The sequence below is a fragment of the Dermacentor variabilis genome, chromosome 3 (genome assembly GCF_050947875.1).
Source record: "Dermacentor variabilis isolate Ectoservices chromosome 3, ASM5094787v1, whole genome shotgun sequence".
In the NCBI taxonomy this organism is placed as follows: Eukaryota; Metazoa; Arthropoda; class Arachnida; order Ixodida; family Ixodidae; genus Dermacentor; species Dermacentor variabilis.
Window position 1 is genome coordinate 84657802 of NC_134570.1, and position 18112 is coordinate 84675913.

At 44.3% G+C, this 18112-nt stretch overlaps 1 long non-coding RNA gene across 1 annotated transcript; it reads left to right on the plus strand.

Moving 5' to 3' along the window:
- The first annotated feature begins 1094 nt into the window (after positions 1-1094).
- Positions 1095-17333, plus strand: LOC142574027 (uncharacterized). The gene is made up of 3 exons (XR_012826395.1): positions 1095-1174; positions 3685-3751; positions 17167-17333. It is a non-coding gene; the product is annotated as an uncharacterized LOC142574027 (long non-coding RNA).
- The last annotated feature ends 779 nt before the right edge of the window (positions 17334-18112 follow it).

Here is an 18112-nt window from a genome sequence, read left to right on the forward strand (position 1 = left end):
ATCTTTTTTATTCCGAACCCCCTGGCACTTCGTTGCCGTCGTTCAGACCTCCTCTAACTTCTTCACTACGTCCACGTAGATTTCATTCGCTCGTGGGGGCTATTTCTTTATGTCGATCAATATTGTTGATGGTTCATGCGCATTTTTATTACCAGTATGTTCCTCCCTTTCAATAGAAATAGATATTGCAGGAATAAATGTACTACCTCGTTACTACTAGAAACTTCCGAGCTTCACGTATTGGGACAAAGCCGTCTTTTGGTGAAATAAGTATTTTCGCAAACTAGAAAATTCACTGACGATTACGATACTTCGTAATGAGAATGTTTAATGCAGCTTCATATGTGTTTTCATTTCGCGTTAGAGTGGCTCCGCCTTCCTGTTCGCGTCTCTCATCCCCCAGCACACTCTGCGTTTCCTTTAATGTTTCACTGAGCTCGTTTGCTCGATAACGAGGGACAACGCCGATGCTCGCTCCAGGAACGGGCAGCTAAGAGCTGCGCTTCATAAGCTTAAACTGGTGCTATGCGATTTATATAAGAAATGGAGGCTGCAGATATTTGGCTGAATTCTGCCGCTGGATTCAAGTTGTTGGTTTACTGTGCTATGTGAAACTTGATTTGTATTCTGCGGTTTACGCGCCAAAACCAGGATCTGATTATTAGACACGCCGTAGTGGCGGAATCCAGATTAATTTTGAACACTGGGGTATCTTTAACGTGCTCCCGTTGCACGAGACACGGGCGTTTAGGCACCTCACCTCCACCGAAACGTGGCCACCGTGCCCGGCATTTCCTCCCGCCAGGTGGTATTTAGCAGCGCAAAACCACAGCTGCTAAGCCACCAGGGTTGTTTCTTTTATGCAAACTGAAAAATTCTCATATAGAATTATTTTGAAGTCTTGCAGAATCAATGATAACTTTATAAAGAAAACATGAGGACAATGGTTCTCTGCAGTTGACAGAACAAAGTCTTTCTTGCACATTGTTGCAACTTTTCATAATTTAAAACTAAGTGTATCGAAACATCACTTAGGGTTGACGTCACCGGTATAATATAAAAAGGGCGAAGTTTTACCACAGGACATGGTTCTGCTGTTCTGAAAAAGCGCCCGTACGATGCCTCGTTTCATTTCTCTGGCAATGCTTGCACTTGTGCTTGCATTGATCGTGATGTAAGTGTTGCTACAAATGTTTCTTGTGGATCAACCACATAAGGGACCCGTTTCTTATAGTTCAATAGATGTCATCTAAAAGTGCTTTGTAAAACTTGGCGTTTAAGAATTTGTTCTACATGCATATGTATCTAACAAGGGACAAAATACGTTATTAAAACAAATTTTTATGAGGATTGCAATGCCGCCTACTTATCTCGCAGTGATCCGATAGTTAGATCCGATCCGATAACACGTCGACCACACGTGTTATAGCTCCTAAACTACACGTGGTACAAATGCAAATAATGATGGGACTAACGTGTCTATGTATAACCTGAACGATAATGTAAAATAATTTCACTGATTCTGCGCTAAATTTTATTCTGAAACAATAATGAAAGTTTAAGAGCTGTTCAAATTGACTGCCCGACAAGAACTTTATGTGGACTTTTTCTTCGACAGACAGAAGGTAAATGTCTAGTCACCATGAACTAACTCGCAAACTTATTGAAGGATGTAGCGGTACTAAGAGCCCTTCCTCACCTGAGTGTCGTATCTGCCGAATACCATTGTTTGCCACAGCTCTCACTCTAGGAACATTTTACAGGTGTACTAGATTTGGCTTCATGGTCGAGTGAGAAAACCGTTATAGTGTTACACAATTTCAGTATCTTGGTACAAGTGGCACCAAAGAATAATACTTTATTATCAAGGAAAAGCTTTTGTTTACTTAAAGGACGGCATCAGTTTGTTTGCAAGAAACAATTTGGTCATATTTGCGAAATTCCCAGGAAAACACCAACGCATCGCGACTTGTCCCTTTACATTCATATCTTTCAGCGGACTTCAAAAGATGGAAGGAAAATGGCGGATTTTTCTGGCTTGAGCACACACTGTGTATGGATAAAGAGCGTACAAAATACAAAACACATAGAACGACATTCCAGCAACTACCTTTGGATTCAAATTATTACATCGACTTAGTGTAGTGAATTACTATTTCCACAGAAGGATTCCAGGACATAATTGTATCGAGTTGAACAGACTCATTAGAAATAGCATCAGTCATGGAGGTATAGCGTAAAGCAAGGAGTAAAAAATCATACGCGTATGCTTTATGTACATTACGAAGGTGTTTATCAGCCATGAATGGTTGAACCGACCATCAGCGAAAGGCACGTACTCTCAGCACGAGTGGCGTTCCCCGAAGACAGCGTTTTAGAGCTTGAACCATTAGAAAGCGCTGGAGAGGATGGCCTACTAAAGTGTTCCTTTTCTTCGCTGCAATTACCCCCGGGGAGGAAAAGGCAGCCGTTTGGTGAACTAACAGCTCCTCAATATGAGTCGATCATAGCACGGTCTGAGGCATTCGAGGTTGACAATGTTTAGTTCAGGACGGTGCGTTTGTGATCACGGTTCAATCGGTTCAATCGCGTAGTTAATCGGGGATAAGGGAAGGATGATACCGTATAGCCATTGATACTCGGGCAGTAGTTACGTAGAGAGCCCAGGGGCTGCGAAAGGAATGGAGAGCTACACGAGCGCTCCAGGAAAGAAGGTGGGTGCTCTTGTGGCGCTCTTGGTCATTAGAGGTAAAGGCCCATGCGCGTTCGCGGCTCTCTTCAGCATGTCTTGTCGTGGCAGACATGGGTAGACAATTGATGCATCCAGGCGGTATCGTAGAATTTCGTCGATGGTGGGCGACGGGTGCCTGCTGTACAGTAAGAAAAAGTGTGAAAAGCCAGTGGTGCTCTGAGTAGCGGGTTGTTAAGCATAGGGTACGAAGGGCAGAATAGTGTTCTTCTTCTTTACTACGATATATATATATATATATATATATATATATATATATATATATATATATATATATATATATATATATATATATATATATATATGTGTGTGTGTGTGTGTGTGTGTGTGTGTGTGTGTGTGTGTGTGTGTGTGTGTGTCATAAGATGCCAACAAAGACAGCAGGGCCAATATAGGGGAAATTGCTTGTATTGACATGATAAATTACTGGCAATGAAGACCGATAAAAGTACAACTAGCCGTATGTGTGGAACAATTCCATGTATTTCCATTACGTGTGCGATGTGTAGAGCATCGCACAGAGGCTGCAGATTTTGTGATAAAAAATAAGCGAAACCAGTATCAGAAGAAGTTTTCTTGGTCCCATCTTTTCTTTGTAAAAAGCCTTGCTGTTTAATTTTCTACTTAACTTCTCCAACTTTGTTTTCACCCCAGAAATCACCCCAGAAATCTCCTTTCACCCCAGTCACTGTTTTTATCGATATTCGAGCTTACTGCTTAACGTTTTATAATTGCTGCCGCCCACGTTTTGCGCAAATCTCTGTAGTACGTCCGACACGTCCACTTTGAGAAAAAGATACAGAAAGCGTTCTGCAATATGAAGTGCGGTAATTGGAAAAGTATTGTGTATGAAAATATGTCGTATGCTACGTCTACACCTATGGAATCAAGGTGTTTTGTGCTCAGTGCAATTTATTGCTATTACTTTATTTCAGGATCGCAAACCTTGGATCAGCCTCGAACACAGGCACAGGCAGTTCAAACAGTCCCATGTGCCTGGGAGTAAGTGTTTGATGCCCTCAATCGTTATATTGCGAATTTGCGAATCGTTATATTGCGAACCTTTCACAGCAATAGTTTCCCGAAGCACGCTGCATCAGTTACAGGTCGCGTTAGGAAATACAAGGATTTTTACATATCTGCGCATTGTCGAGTGACTCTATCAAAACATAAAATTCCAGCTGATAGCCCAGAGCTCCTAGCCCTGAGATATTACATATCATAATGACTATACAGGGCCTATGTGTGCACAAGGACTGTTGCAATGTGCTAGGATTTTATAGAACGCCATTTTGATTCACCACATGGGTTTGTTGTTTTCTCGTTGTCTCCTTCTACCTGCGAATAGCGGAACCTTCCAGCCGAATCGGGCAACTGGCCTTCATCTATGAATTTGCAATTTCAAGACATATATATATATATATATATATATATATATATATATATATATATATATATATATATATATATATATATATATATATATATATATGATGTCACCAAAATAGCCTGGTGCTGTCGCTCTCCGCTGCCCCTTGGTAGAGAAAATCAATTATAACCAAACTAGATTATGGTGTAGATAACGTGACGACGATCATGTTTGCACAATACAGCGCCTACGCTCGCTAAATTAGCAACTCCGAATTTTAGCTAAACGCCCCGTGTCATTACTTTTTTAACCGAGCTCGCTCTGAAATTCAATCTTCCCGCAAGTTAAGTGCAAATCACTGAATGCGCCTGCTACGTCGCACGTCCCCATAACCAGCGCACGCGCACCCAGTAGCAGTGACCACGCAAGGATTTCCGTGAAACGCGAAACCTTACCCCCCCCCCCCCCGTAAAACAGAGCTAACATGAAAAAAAAACAGGAGGCTGAATCAAAAGTAGGTGGACACATTGAAGTAAACGTGACGTCGCCTTACAGTAAGATGTGAGAGGGCACAGGGGAGGAATATTGCTTTTGCAGCTGGCCGAGGCACTGCGGGCGATACTCTTCTGCGGACGGCAGCCAAGAGTTTCACACTATTGCCTCATGACATTTAGTTGACTTGTATTGCTATTCTAACCAGACCTATAAAAATAAATTTGCGGTAGAACATTCTTTCTTAATTACTCAACTAATAACAGTGCATAACAAGAAGTTCTTATGGGACTTCTGAAAAGTTCTATTAGGCTACAACATCAATCCTCGAACTTTTATTCGGCGTATCACACTCCAACAATAAGGTTCAAGTGCTAGAAGCTGATCTAGTCCAGATAAAATGCGGTATTAGCAAATATCGCGTGTCAGTTACTCATATTGAAGTAGTAGCTTACCTCGAATAAAACCACGGACACAACGAAGACAGACAAGGACAAGCGCTATATATATATATATATATATATATATATATATATATATATATATATATATATATATATCCTCTTGTCAAGCATGCGCCTACCAAGCAGAAGAGTATCCGGTGCATGCACATCAAAGGCGGTTGCGCAAGAAGTTACATTCGGCATCCAGTAATGTGATAGAAGGCTAACTCACACATCTATCTCTATTCTTCTTGATAAAGAAGGCCTCAAGAGCGGGCCTGGAAGAGGCGTTGCCGCTCCTGCCAAGAATAGTTGTCGCAGAAAACAGAGCGTCGCAACCACACGCGTTAACATGAGCCACCAAATGTGAGCCCTTATCCTCTTTTTTCTGTAGTTTTTGCCAATGTTCCCTTAAACGGTCATTTACGCAACGCTCAGTATGGCCAATGTAGGGAATTGTTTAGGCAAGGGAATTGCATAAACAACCCCTCTGGAGCACTCAACAAAGGGCTTCTCATGCCTCGTGCGGCAGCCCTGCCTGGTCGTACAGCAAACTCGAGAACACAGCTTCGAAAGCTTGTTAGGCGCCGAGAAAACCAGAGGAATACCATGACGGTTAGCAGCAACCTTTTTAAGCTTGTGTGACACCTTGTGTATGTGCCACCTCGTTTTTACCCATGAACTTTTACCCATGAGCTTTGCGGAAATCGTGCGTACACCAAATGCGGTCTAGTATACGAACCAAGTTGGACACCTTTTGACAGCTGGTTTCCCTTTGATGGTCGTCAACGCTATAGTAGAGTCTCTTCTGCAAAAAGTAATGCTTGGAGCACGAAGGGCGAGAGCAGAGGTCAAACGACCGAAGGTAAGACCAGAGGTTATTCACAACGTACACCTTGTGTACGTAGGGAATAGAAAACTAAAGTAATGTTTAACAGTCTCGGAAGAGAACAGCAGTTTACGATAGGTTGTGAGGCACTAGAAGTGGTAAGGAAATACATCTACTTAGGACAGGTAGTGACTGCGGATACGGATCATGAGACTGAAATAATCAGAAGAATTAGAATGGGCTGGGGCGCGTTTGGCAGGCATTCTCAGATAATGAACAGCAGGTTGCCAATGTCCCTTAAGAGAAAAGTTTATAACAGCTGTGTGTTACCAGTACTCACATGCCGGGCAGAAACCCGGAGGCTTACGAAAAGGGTTCTACTTAAATTGAGGACGACGCAACGAGCTATGGAAAGAAGAATTGTTGGTGTAACGTTAAGGGATAAGAAAAGAGCTGATTGGGTGAGGGAACAAAGGCGATTTAATGATATCTTAGTCGAAATCAAGAAAAAGAAATGGGCATGGGAAGGACACGTAATGAGGAGGGAAGATAATCGATGGTCATTAAGAGTTACGGAATGGATTCCAAGGGAAGGGAAGCGTAGCAGACGGCGGCAGTAAGTTAGGTGGGCGGATGCGATTAAGAAGTTTGTAGGGACAACATGGCCACAATTTGTACATGACCGGGGTAGTTGGAGAAGTATGGGAGAGGCCTTTGCCCTGCAGTGGGCGTAACCAGGCTGATGATGATGATGATGATGATGATGATGATGACACAAAGTGTCACACAACCTTAAAAAGGTAGCTAACCGTCATGGTATTCCTCAGGTTTTCTCTGCTTCCAACAAGCTTTCGAAGCTGTGTTCTCGAGTTTGCTGTAAGAGCAGGCGGGGCTGCCGCACGAGGTATGAAAAGCCCTTTGTTGCGTGGTCCAGAGGGGTTGTTTATGCAATTCCCTTGCACACTTGTGGGCAGCTCTGCATTGGTCAAACTGGGCATTGTGTAAATGACCGTTTAAGGGAACATGCACAAGAACTAAAGAAGAAAGAGGATAAGGACGCACATTTGGTGGCTCATGTTACCGCGTGTGGCTGCGACGCTGTATTTTCTGCGACAACTATTCTTGGCGGGAGCGGCAACGCCTCTTCCAAGCTCGCTCTTGAGGCGTTCTTCATCAAGAAGAATAGAGATAGATGGGTGATTGAGCCTTCTATAACATTACTGGATGCCGAATTTAACTCCTTGTGCAACCGCCTTTGATGTGCATTTACCGGCTACTCTTGTGCTTGGTAGGCGCATGCGTGACAAGATGATATATATATATATATATATATATATATATATATATATATATATATATATATATATATATGCACTATACTTCCTTCCGTTAAACAGTTGTGGGTAGCGCGTGTCCTTGTCTGTCTTCCTTGTGTTCGTGCTTTTATTCGCGCTAAGCTGCTACTTCAAATATGGACATCCAACTAGCCCAACAGTCAACTCTTCCAGTTTCTCATTGATAATAACAAACGAAGTGAAATGTGTTGAAGCATGCCATTTTCCCTACCACCACGAAAGAGATGTCAGCGAGAATCCGCAGACAAAAAGTCAAGTGCTACATTCGCTCAAACATTCTTACGGATTTGAGGTTACTGCTGAAGTTGTTTAAGTGGACACAACGACGGTTTCCTGCGCTGGTGATGGAGTGCAAAATTGATGGCTTATTGCAATGTGTGAGATGCGAGGCATCAACGTAAGAGTAATTTCCAAATAAATCAAAGCTGCAGCTGTGTCTTGTATCTGTGATGCGCCACTCGCCTCAGCAGTGATGCCTTTGGTAAGAGGCATTTTTTAAAACATTGCGTTGAATTAAGCGGTCAAGGGAACACTAGACCTCAGATCGTGGACATGGTTAACGAGGCGCCCTATATTTATTAATGATATCATCAGAAGCAAACGAACAAAGACACCAAGGAAAACATAGCTGTAATTACTTGTACTTACTAACTGAAATAAAGAAATTATATGTTAATGGCAATGAAAGTGGATGAGAAACAACATGCCGCAGATGGGGAACGATCCCACGTCTTCGCATTGCGCGTGCGAGGGCATCGCATGCGTAATGCGAAGACGTGGGATCGTTCCATACAGCAGCATGTCTTTTCATCCACTTTATAGGCCGTAGATTTATAACTCCTTTAATTGAATTAGCAAGTACAAGTAATTACCCCTATGTTTTCTTTGGTGTCTTTGATTGTTTGCTCCTCGTGATACATAAGCTAACGTTTATATAACCTCGCATAGACACCAGAAACGATAATAAGTGTGGAAGATGCGATGTGCGTGGGGGGGGGGGGGCGAAGAGCAATACAGGATAAATTGGGATGACTAACTGGTAGTAAAGAGAAAAAAGAAAAACACTTTGACTGCATGTATTGTGCGATATGAGAATGAATTCAGCACGCGGCAACATACATATACCTCATCTCAGATAAACAGAGAACCAGGACAGTGGGAGCCGCTTGAATGTTCGAGGAATAACTGAGGAGTTCACAAAATATATCGATATATTGATTGACCAAAATATCGATAGACCAGAGGCGCAGGCAAGGAGCAATCTGCCTTGCTGCACAACTAAAAAGAAAGGAACTTAAAGTACGGTGGCACTCCGTGAAATCGGCTCAGCAGTAAAGCACATGTCCAGTTCTCCGTCCCGCTGCCGGCACAACAATTGGGCGCACGCCGACGAGCGTTCTTGCGGAGTAACTGCATGCAAACTGTCATCGAACACTTCTCCGAGTGGAGCACACAGTACATGTCAAGCTAAAACTGCTTGCTTATAGCAGACGTTGTAATACAACTTGCAAATCATAGAATTCACTATATTCTCAGCTGATCAAGACAGTGAAGGCCACCACAGGACAATTCGTCACACAAAAGAACAGGCTGAATGCAAAAGTGACATGAACATTCGACTAAGTGTCCAAATTGTTGTGGCTTGAGGCACACTTGGACACTACGCAACTCAGAGTCGAAGATATTTATGTGACCGCATTGATCCCGATGAAGACACAAGCTAGCCCCAGTGAACTCGCCTTTGAACAACATTGTAGCGCGAGGGAAGGCCGCTCTCATCTTCTTAATCATACCACCAATCACAACATGAGATCTTCACGCTATACACACACACACACACATATATATATATGCATATATATATATATACATGTGTGTGTGTTTGTTTTATCGTTTTGTTTCTAATATAGTTTTAATTTAATTATCCGTGAGAGGTAGAACTGCTCCACTTATTGAGCACGAATGCTCTCAGACGCAGACGTTATTTGCCAATCAAGTGAATGTTTCAATAAATACGAACGTTCACCTAATTAACCTAAAACTCAGTACCTTATGCAAGAATTTCCATATACGAAGTGTAGTCGATGACATTTCAAGTCATATCCACTTAAAAAAATTCTGAGGGCGACGTGAATTTGGAGATATGCGAAACCAACGTTTGTGACAAAGCGCATTTGTGTTGCAATAATTTTTTCCCTTATATGTGTCAAATTGTTTTGTTAAGGAAGGTAAGTAGAGGAATAGCGCATTTTCGAGCAAGTTTGACTGCATTTATCTCAAAATTCGTGCTAGTTTAGTAATTCATTTCAAGCCTTAGGAAATCACTGGCTACGATTAGCGTATTGCATCAGGTGTTCTAAAGTACTCAGTAGAAATGGTCATTACTGAACAGAATTGATGAGTACATTACGTGTGTTGAGTTCCAGCGTAATTAATGTGTATAACCCATGTAGTGTCGCTCCTCAAAAAGTTGATTTGTGCTAAATTTCACACGTGGTTTTTAAAAAGGCTGTTAACCTAGAATAAAACACGAGGTATATATGTATATGTATATATATATATATATTTATAGACACATAGAGAGAGAGAGAGAGAGAGAGAGAGAGAGAGAGAGATGAGGTGACAAAGGGGGCCAGATTCGTTCGTCATTTGTCAAAATAGAAAACCACGCATTTGGAAAGGCGTTCACTGCTGTTCAGCTGATTCGGATGGTGAGTCTGCACTGGTCATAGTAGAATTGTATGTATATATATATATATATATATATATATATATATATATATATATATATATATATATATATATATTTATATATATATATATATATATATATTAGTCGCCTCATAGCAATCCAACAAACAATGACGCCAAGGACAGCGTAAGTGATATTACTTCTATTGTCTAATTCACTTAAGCAAATTATATACAATTGGCAATGAAAGTAGGTGATAGGTGAAAACCAATTGGTCGCAGGTGGGATACCAACGCACGTATAAGCATCACGCGTCTGATGCTCTTGCCAACTGAGCTACAGCAGCGCTGTTTTCTCATCTACCTTTCGGCGTATTTACGTGCTACTGCGAGGACTAACCTTGTGATTGCGAGCCAGTGCCACTACTAAAGGCCTTGGCGGCGGGTAAGGAACATCCTTTCTGCCACAGGCGTCGCTTCTACGTGAACTTTATGAATGAATGTAACTGGTCAATAAACCCAGACATGCTACCCGAAGGCACCAAAGTTGCCCGATTTTTAGCTTACTTGGTGAAAGCATCGCACGTGTAATGCGAAAAAGTGGAATCGTATCTCACCTGTGGCCAGTTGTTTTCTCCAAATTAATTCCAATTAATTAGTCATTTCTTTACTTCAATTATCAATCAAAAGGTGTATCATCATCACTGACATTGGTGTCATTCTTTGTTGGCTTCTTATGAGTTTACTAATGAAAGTCACGACCTCCGGTGTCATTTCTTCTCGTTGACTGCATAGGGAAGGTCTCAATAATATTAAGTAGATTTCCTACTTATGAGGTACTGCCTACATGCATAACGATGAAATAATACTTTTTGAACTCTATCGTGACCACAAGATTTGCTAATACATAAAATCAACACAAGATTCAAAACACGTTCAACAGCGGCCTCACAATCTTGAATAAACCTGTGAAAGTCACAGTCAAAAAAATCAACTTCATCATTTTCTTGTGAATAATTTCCTAAGGCCATATTGATATGTCGCACTAGGCTTAAAAACACTGACATCAATCAGACATAACGCCGCAAGCACCACAGCTTTATTGCAGCCTGCGTCCGTGTGTTCCGCTGCTCACGTGTCATGATGACCATGGCAGTGCCGATGAAGGCACGATGAAGATGACGATGAAGTTGGCGATACATCACTGGCACGATGAAGATGACGATGAAGTTGGCGATACATCACTTCTCCTCCTCTTACAGGTCCAAGCGTTCAGGAGGCCGTCGCTGTCGGGTCGATCTTCGTAACGGTGGCGGGCTATCCGTCTGGGCCACTTCCGGACTATGTCGCGACGTGATTGGAGTGCTATCTGCAGGGTTTACGGCTACCCTCTGTGTCGAGAAAGAGTCTGAGACAGTTCGACGTCTCACCTGGTCCAAGTGTCGCCGCTGAATTCCTTTCCCGGAATCAACAGTGACCATTCTGGACCCCAGTTGATCTCGCACTACTCCTGGTATCCACCTGCGACGACTTGTTCGGAAATCGCGCATCCAGAGTGGGTCACCTGCCTGAACTGGAGACCCTCCAACTCGTGGTTATATTTCTGGTGACCTTTCATCGGGAGCGATACAGTCCAGCTTTGTTCTTATTTGGTACCCCAATAAGAGTTCCGCCAGCGACTTCCCATCCTTGACGGGCGTTCAGCGATATCGACATAAAACCCGCGCTATGCGTATTCTGAGGTCTATTCCGGGGTTCTTCTTTAGTCCTTCCTTGAGCGTACGCACAGCTCTTTCGGCTAACCCATTCGACTGTGGATGATAAGGGGCTGTTGTGAGTTGTTACACATTGTTCCATGCCAGAAACTCACGAAAAACTTTGCCCACAAATTGTGGTCCGTTATCAGAAACAAAGGTTTTTGGAAGGCCGAACCGTGCAAATATTGATCTTAGTGCCTTGGCCGTGGTTTGCGAAGTGGCAGTTTTCATTGGAATGGCTTCCATCCATTTCGTTTCCGAGTCGACGACGACTAAGACCATTTGTCCGTTCAACGGGCCTGCGAAATCTGCGTGCAGCCGGCTCCACCTTTCCCCGGTGGCTGGCCAGGCCAAAGGTATCTGTGCTGGTGGCATCGCTGAAGCCTGCGCACATGTGGAACATGAGTTCACCAGTCGCTCTATGTCGGAATCCAGTCCCGGATACCAAAACAACGTTCTCGCTGTGGTTTTCATGGCTGTCATGCCGGGGTGTGTCTCGTGCAAAAGACGCAACACACGCCTTGCCGCTGCCAGGGGTAGAACAATGCGATGTCCCCAGTACACCAAATTATGGCTGACTGTAAGCTCTGTTCTTCTGTTGAAGTACGGCCGGAGATGCTCATGGCCCTGCGGAAGATATGATGGCCATCCCTGGGAAATCCATTTTTTAACCTGCAGAAGGCTGGTGTCTCGATTAGTCAGATGTTCAACCTCGCGGGCGCAAAGCGCTGTTTCCTCAAGAGAGTGGGCATACAAAACGTACTCGTCGGCAGCAAAGTCCCGCGGCTCCTCCATTACTGGCAAGGGCAACCGACTGAGGGCATCAGCATTGGAATGGTCACTGCCCTTCCGGTACTGCAATGTGTAGTTGTAGTTGCCAAGAAACAAGGCCCAACGCTGTATTCTTGCGGCCGCCATCGGTGGTATGGCTTTACCTGGATTGAATAAACCAGTAAGAGGCTTATGGTCTGTTACTAAGACGAAGTGATGTCCGTACAGGTAGTCTTTAAACCGGGCGACGCCGAATACCTGTGCCAAAGCTTCTTTTTCTAACTGCGAGTAATTGCGCTCGCTCTTGGTAACTGTCCTGGACCGGAATCCGATGGGGTAGTCAACACCATTCACGCAGTGCGACAAAACGGCCCCAATGCCTACTGTTGATGCATCGCACTCCAGCCGCAGTGGCTTATCCGGGTCGAAGTGAGCCAGAAACTTGGAAGCCACAATTGCCTGCTTAACTTGCTGAAATGCTTTCTCCTGTTCCTGGCTCCATTGCCACTTGACTCCTTTGGATAAGAGAGCATGTAGCGGAGCTAGCATGGTGGCCAGATTGGGCAGGAACTTGCCATAGTAATTTACGAGACCGACAAAAGCTTTAAGCTCACTCACCGAGGTGGGCTTTGGGGCTTCAACAACGGCTTTGATATTGTCGTCCTTCGGTCGCAGACCCTTCGCGTCGATACGATGACCAAGAATGTGACTTCGTCTTGCCGAAACTTGCACTTTCCCTTGTTCAGTCGGGGACCATACTCCCGCAGCCGCTGCAGCACGGTTTTGAGCCTAGATGAATCATGTTTTTTCTCGGCGATGATAATGTCATCCAGGTACACCTGCACTCCAAGAATATCCCCCAGCAGTCCGTCCATTCGCCTTTGGAATATAGCTGGAGCAGAACTTACGCCAAACGGTAATCTGTTAAAACAAAAAAAGACCCTTCTGGGTGTTGAGGACTGTTATCTTCTTTGCTTCCTCATCCAATAGCAACTTGTTGTAGGCTTGACGCAAAGCCAAGGTCGTGAATACTTCGCCGCCGTTTAACCTAGCAAAAATGTCGTCCACTCGAGGCAACGGGTATTGTTCTACCACAGTGGCCGCATTCACAGTCATACGGAAGTCTCCACACAGTCGGAGGGACCCATCGCCCTTCAAAACGGGTACCACAGGGGTTGCCCATTCAGCGGTTTTTACCGGCGTCAAAACGCCTTCCGCGACCAGCTGATCCAACGATTCAGACATCTTATCTCTGAGAGCGTAGGGTACAGTACGGGCCTTAAAGAACCGTGGACACGCGTTTTCTTTGAATTGAAATGTGACCGGTGGTCCTTTGCACAGGCCGAGTCCCGGAGCAAACACGTCGGCATATTCGTCAAGCAGCTGTTGCAGACCTGTGCTGACAGCCTGTATTCCAGCCGGTTGCAGATTCGCTCCACATTCGACAACATTGCCACTCCAACTTCATTAAATGCCTTGATAGTGTCTCTGCCGCACAAAGATGGTCCGGAGCTGTCGACGACTATGACAGTACCAGGAATATTTTTCCCGTCGCACGTAGCAGTCATGCTAATCTGGCCGACAACTGGAAGTTCTCCCAAGAGACAAGAAAGCTTGAGCTGTGAACTCTCCAACGGAGGCCAGAGCTGCTTGTACTTGCGGAACACCGTTACGGGAATGACGCTTACAGGTGACCCCGTGTCCACCAACATAGTGAGCGGAACGTTATTCCAACTGATGTCCTTGTAAATAGGCCTAACCTTGCGGATACTGGCTGCGTGATGGAAAACCGCTGTAATCGTGTGCAAGGCGTCGTTGTCGTCCGAGCTTGTGTCCTCTCCGGCTGCCATGGCGTACGAACCCTGGCGCCGTTGTCTTGCTGGATAAGATCCCTGCCGACGGTCACTATTTTTGCTAGACAGGCACATCCGACGTAGATGTCCTCGTTTTCCACACCGGTGGCACACCGCGCGAAGGTGTTTGCACTCATCCTCAGCAGGCGATTCTCCACACCTTCCACACACGTCGCGTTGTTCCGGCTTGGGAAGTCGCTTCGAGGAATGGCTCTTTTGTCGGGAAAAATGTACTTCTGAGTGCGCCGAGTTCATGCTCCTGGCATTTTCAACAGCTCTCTGTGCCGAGACAGCAAAGTCTTCAGCCTCTTCTAAGGTGAGCTTCCGTCGCGTCAGTAAATGGCGCCGAACGTCTTCATCCAGCACTCCGCAAGCGATTCGATCCCTCAACATGCGCTCCAATGACGTGCCGAAGTTACACTTCTCAGCTAGGCGTTCAATGTCCGCAATGAAGTCCTGAGCAGCTTCCCCGTCTTGTTGCGAACGCATGAAGAAAGCATAACTTGCAGCGATCTCGTTGACCTCCGGAGCATAGTGATCTTCCAGATACCCGACGACTTCCTCATAGCTCAGTTCATTCACCTTTTTTGGTTGACACCGGCCCTGCACCACACGCACTGCACTGTCCGTGAGCGAAGCGATGAGCAGCGCTCGCTTCTTCGTTGGGTCCACGATGCTATGAGCCTCAAAGTATGCCTCCAAGCGAACGCGATACGTAGGCCACGTACCTTCTGCATCGGCACATTCCGGTGGCCGTCCAGCACTCATGCTGACGCGGGTCTTCTCACCTAGCGACGCTAAGCCTCGTCGCCACTGATATGTCGCACTAGGCTTAAAAACACTGACATCAATCAGACATAACGCCGCAAGCACCGCAGCTTTATTGCAGCCTGCGTCCGTGTGTTCCGCTGCTCACGTGTCATGATGACCATGGCAGTGCCGATGAAGGCACGATGAAGATGACGATGAAGTTGGCGATACATCACTGGCACGATGAAGATGACGATGAAGTTGGCGATACATCACATATAAATGTTTGCTGGGTAATTAACAACTTCATGTTTCTGCTCGATAGGTTTTGTCAAAGCTGCGTCCGGCAAGATTAAAACCATCATTTTCTAGACTTATCCCTCCGGAAACGAGGAAGTTGAACTTGAAACAAGTACTTTTTGGTTTAAAGGATGTTTAGGCGTACGTCCGGCTTTGTGTTGGCAAAGCGGACAAAGGTGTGATGTCGGTGGGTACCCTGCAGTGCCGTACCTGCGTACTCGACGTGAAATATACAGAATATCTGCTAATCCGTGGAATTAGCGAGTTTTGCTTCCTGTGCTGAACGTAACCGCAAAGCTCAGCACACATTTCACCGTCTTCTGAATGTATCTTACGAGATTATCGATATCATCACCAACACTCAGCATCCTAAACTTGCCAGAATTGTCAAGAAGAGTGTCTATAATTCAACTGTCTTCCACTTTCTTAACGCCACAAAATGCGCAGGAGAAAATAAAATACGAATTTAAAAACAGCAATTAGGGTTAACCAAAAGAATGCTTAGGTCCTATATACCTTAAACCACTTCACACTCGAAGCTGCTATTGGCAAAGCCATTGCTTAAGGACACTAGGTATAAGAGATGACTTTCTCCGGAAGCATCACACACCACTTGAGCCATTCCAATAAGGAAAGAAAGATTTAACACCTCAGCAGCTAAGTGAGCTTCACGAACGGAAAAAGACAGGAAGGTAAGTGGACACCAGGAATATAGAAATCATCAATGTATATAAAGTTGGACGCAGACTGATTGTGCGCATCCGTGAAAGTGCTGAGGGCAAGTCGTTGACCTGGAAATGAGTTGGGAGGACCATAAAGGACGCAGATAACAATACCTTGCTTTTGTGCGTAAATCTTGCCCCAAACAAATTCCGTGTCAGATGACGGAGAAATAATCCAGAATTTAACATCGAACTGGAAAATCAATCCAACACCGCCGCCTTTGGGAACCACACGAGAGGTTCGAACCACTGGGCAGTCATGTGGAGTGAATTGGAAAACGAGTATGCTATCATACAGCCAGTTTTCGGTAATGCCAACAAGGTGGGGCGAATATGGTGAAATTTGAGACAGAAACCGTGTAAATTTATTTGTAGTGCGTCTGGCATCCAGATTCAAAAGACCAAGCTCGTCCATAGAGCTGGTTTGTCGCCAAGCCGACGAGACCACATTAGTGCTAATGGAATGGCTAGTGTCCTTTAAAACACCATTAGATTCATCGCTAAAATTCTACCGCCCTTTATGAATAAAATAGGGTCGTACCGCAGCTTAACATTTGCACCGGTATTGTGAAAATAGGCGGCAGCCTAACACAATTTCTTTCTAAGCGCTCACGCTCTGGAAGGAAAATCTTTTGTTGCGAACTTCTGACCCCTTCAGTTCTAAAGAGTTGTTTGCATCGAAATATTTGAGCAACAATATGTGACCTCATTGATCAGATGACGTGTGCGGCCTTCATTGGCTCTACGTATTTCGTAGGAACGCCCTACTTCGGGAGCCTTTACTTAAATTTTTTGACCGAAATTAGCTCCTGCATACGAACAATGCGCCACTGTTCTCATCTCCTCGCTCCCCTATACTAAGTAAAACAATAATATTGCTCCAGGTAACATTCTCAAGGTCATTAATATTTCGCATATGTGAACTCACATTTCCAGATTGTGATTCTAATTGAACACGAAAGCTTTAATGCAAGGAATTGCAATCACCCCTTTAACAATACTGTTAAACCAACAATTATCATCACAATACATGTTCTGATTTTCCTGAAACTTTCTTTCTCTTACACTTGCTTTTGTCGTTATAGAATTGTGTCCTCAATGAAGATGGATCATTTTCTGGATGTCCGGGTGGCCCAATATGTCAGTGTACCGACGTCGACCGTACTACCAATTGGCCGAAAAATGGTACTTGCAAAGATAAACCACGGAACATGCATAGCGGCAATTGAGGTATACCTTATTTCAAGAGGAAACCGAGCAATAAAATGATTTATTCCTTTCTATTCAAGCTTACATTTCATGTAGTACTTGAGCTGTTAATGACTGAAGTAATAGCACCTGATTGAGCTATTTAGTCAAGCTATGGTCTGATGATTCGAAGTGTGCGCCAAAAGAAGGCGCACGGTGTCTATGAGATACGTCGCTTCTGTTATTTTAGTTCTAGTGTTGCCAAAAGCCCTCAGTTCAACAAGTAGCGCTCTTTAGAGCTCAGTTCTGTATGAGTTTTCAGATTGATTTCAAGACTTTGATGCCATGTTCATATTTGCACGTCGATGGGCAGAGGCAAAGTAAATAGCTTAAAATAAATGATTCCTCAACATGTAAGTGGAAGATAAAGATATTGATATCACTATTATTGCAAGACTCCGCTGATGCGTTGGACCTAGTCAGAATTAATAGGGTGCCTCCAAAAATAAAGCTGCCGTGATGTAGTTCAAACCAATGGTTCTTTCAAAGAAGAGAAGAATAAGATTAGCACATCGTGCTTCACACGTGCCCGATATTCGTAGCCAACATGGGCGCATCGCAAAATTAGTCTGTGTCATAAACAATTTTCAAAGCCTTTCTTCCAAGAACACTTCTCTTTTCAACTTTTAGCAACAAAGACCCAATAGTGCGATATTCAACCGTCCCGGCCAACAAATTGGTTCGGCAGCAACAGAAACAAAACCCATAATGGGCAAGCAAGTGTATTAACGTGCTCGATGCAAGAGTCAGCGAATGCGGCAATCCAGTTTTCTCGCAAGAACT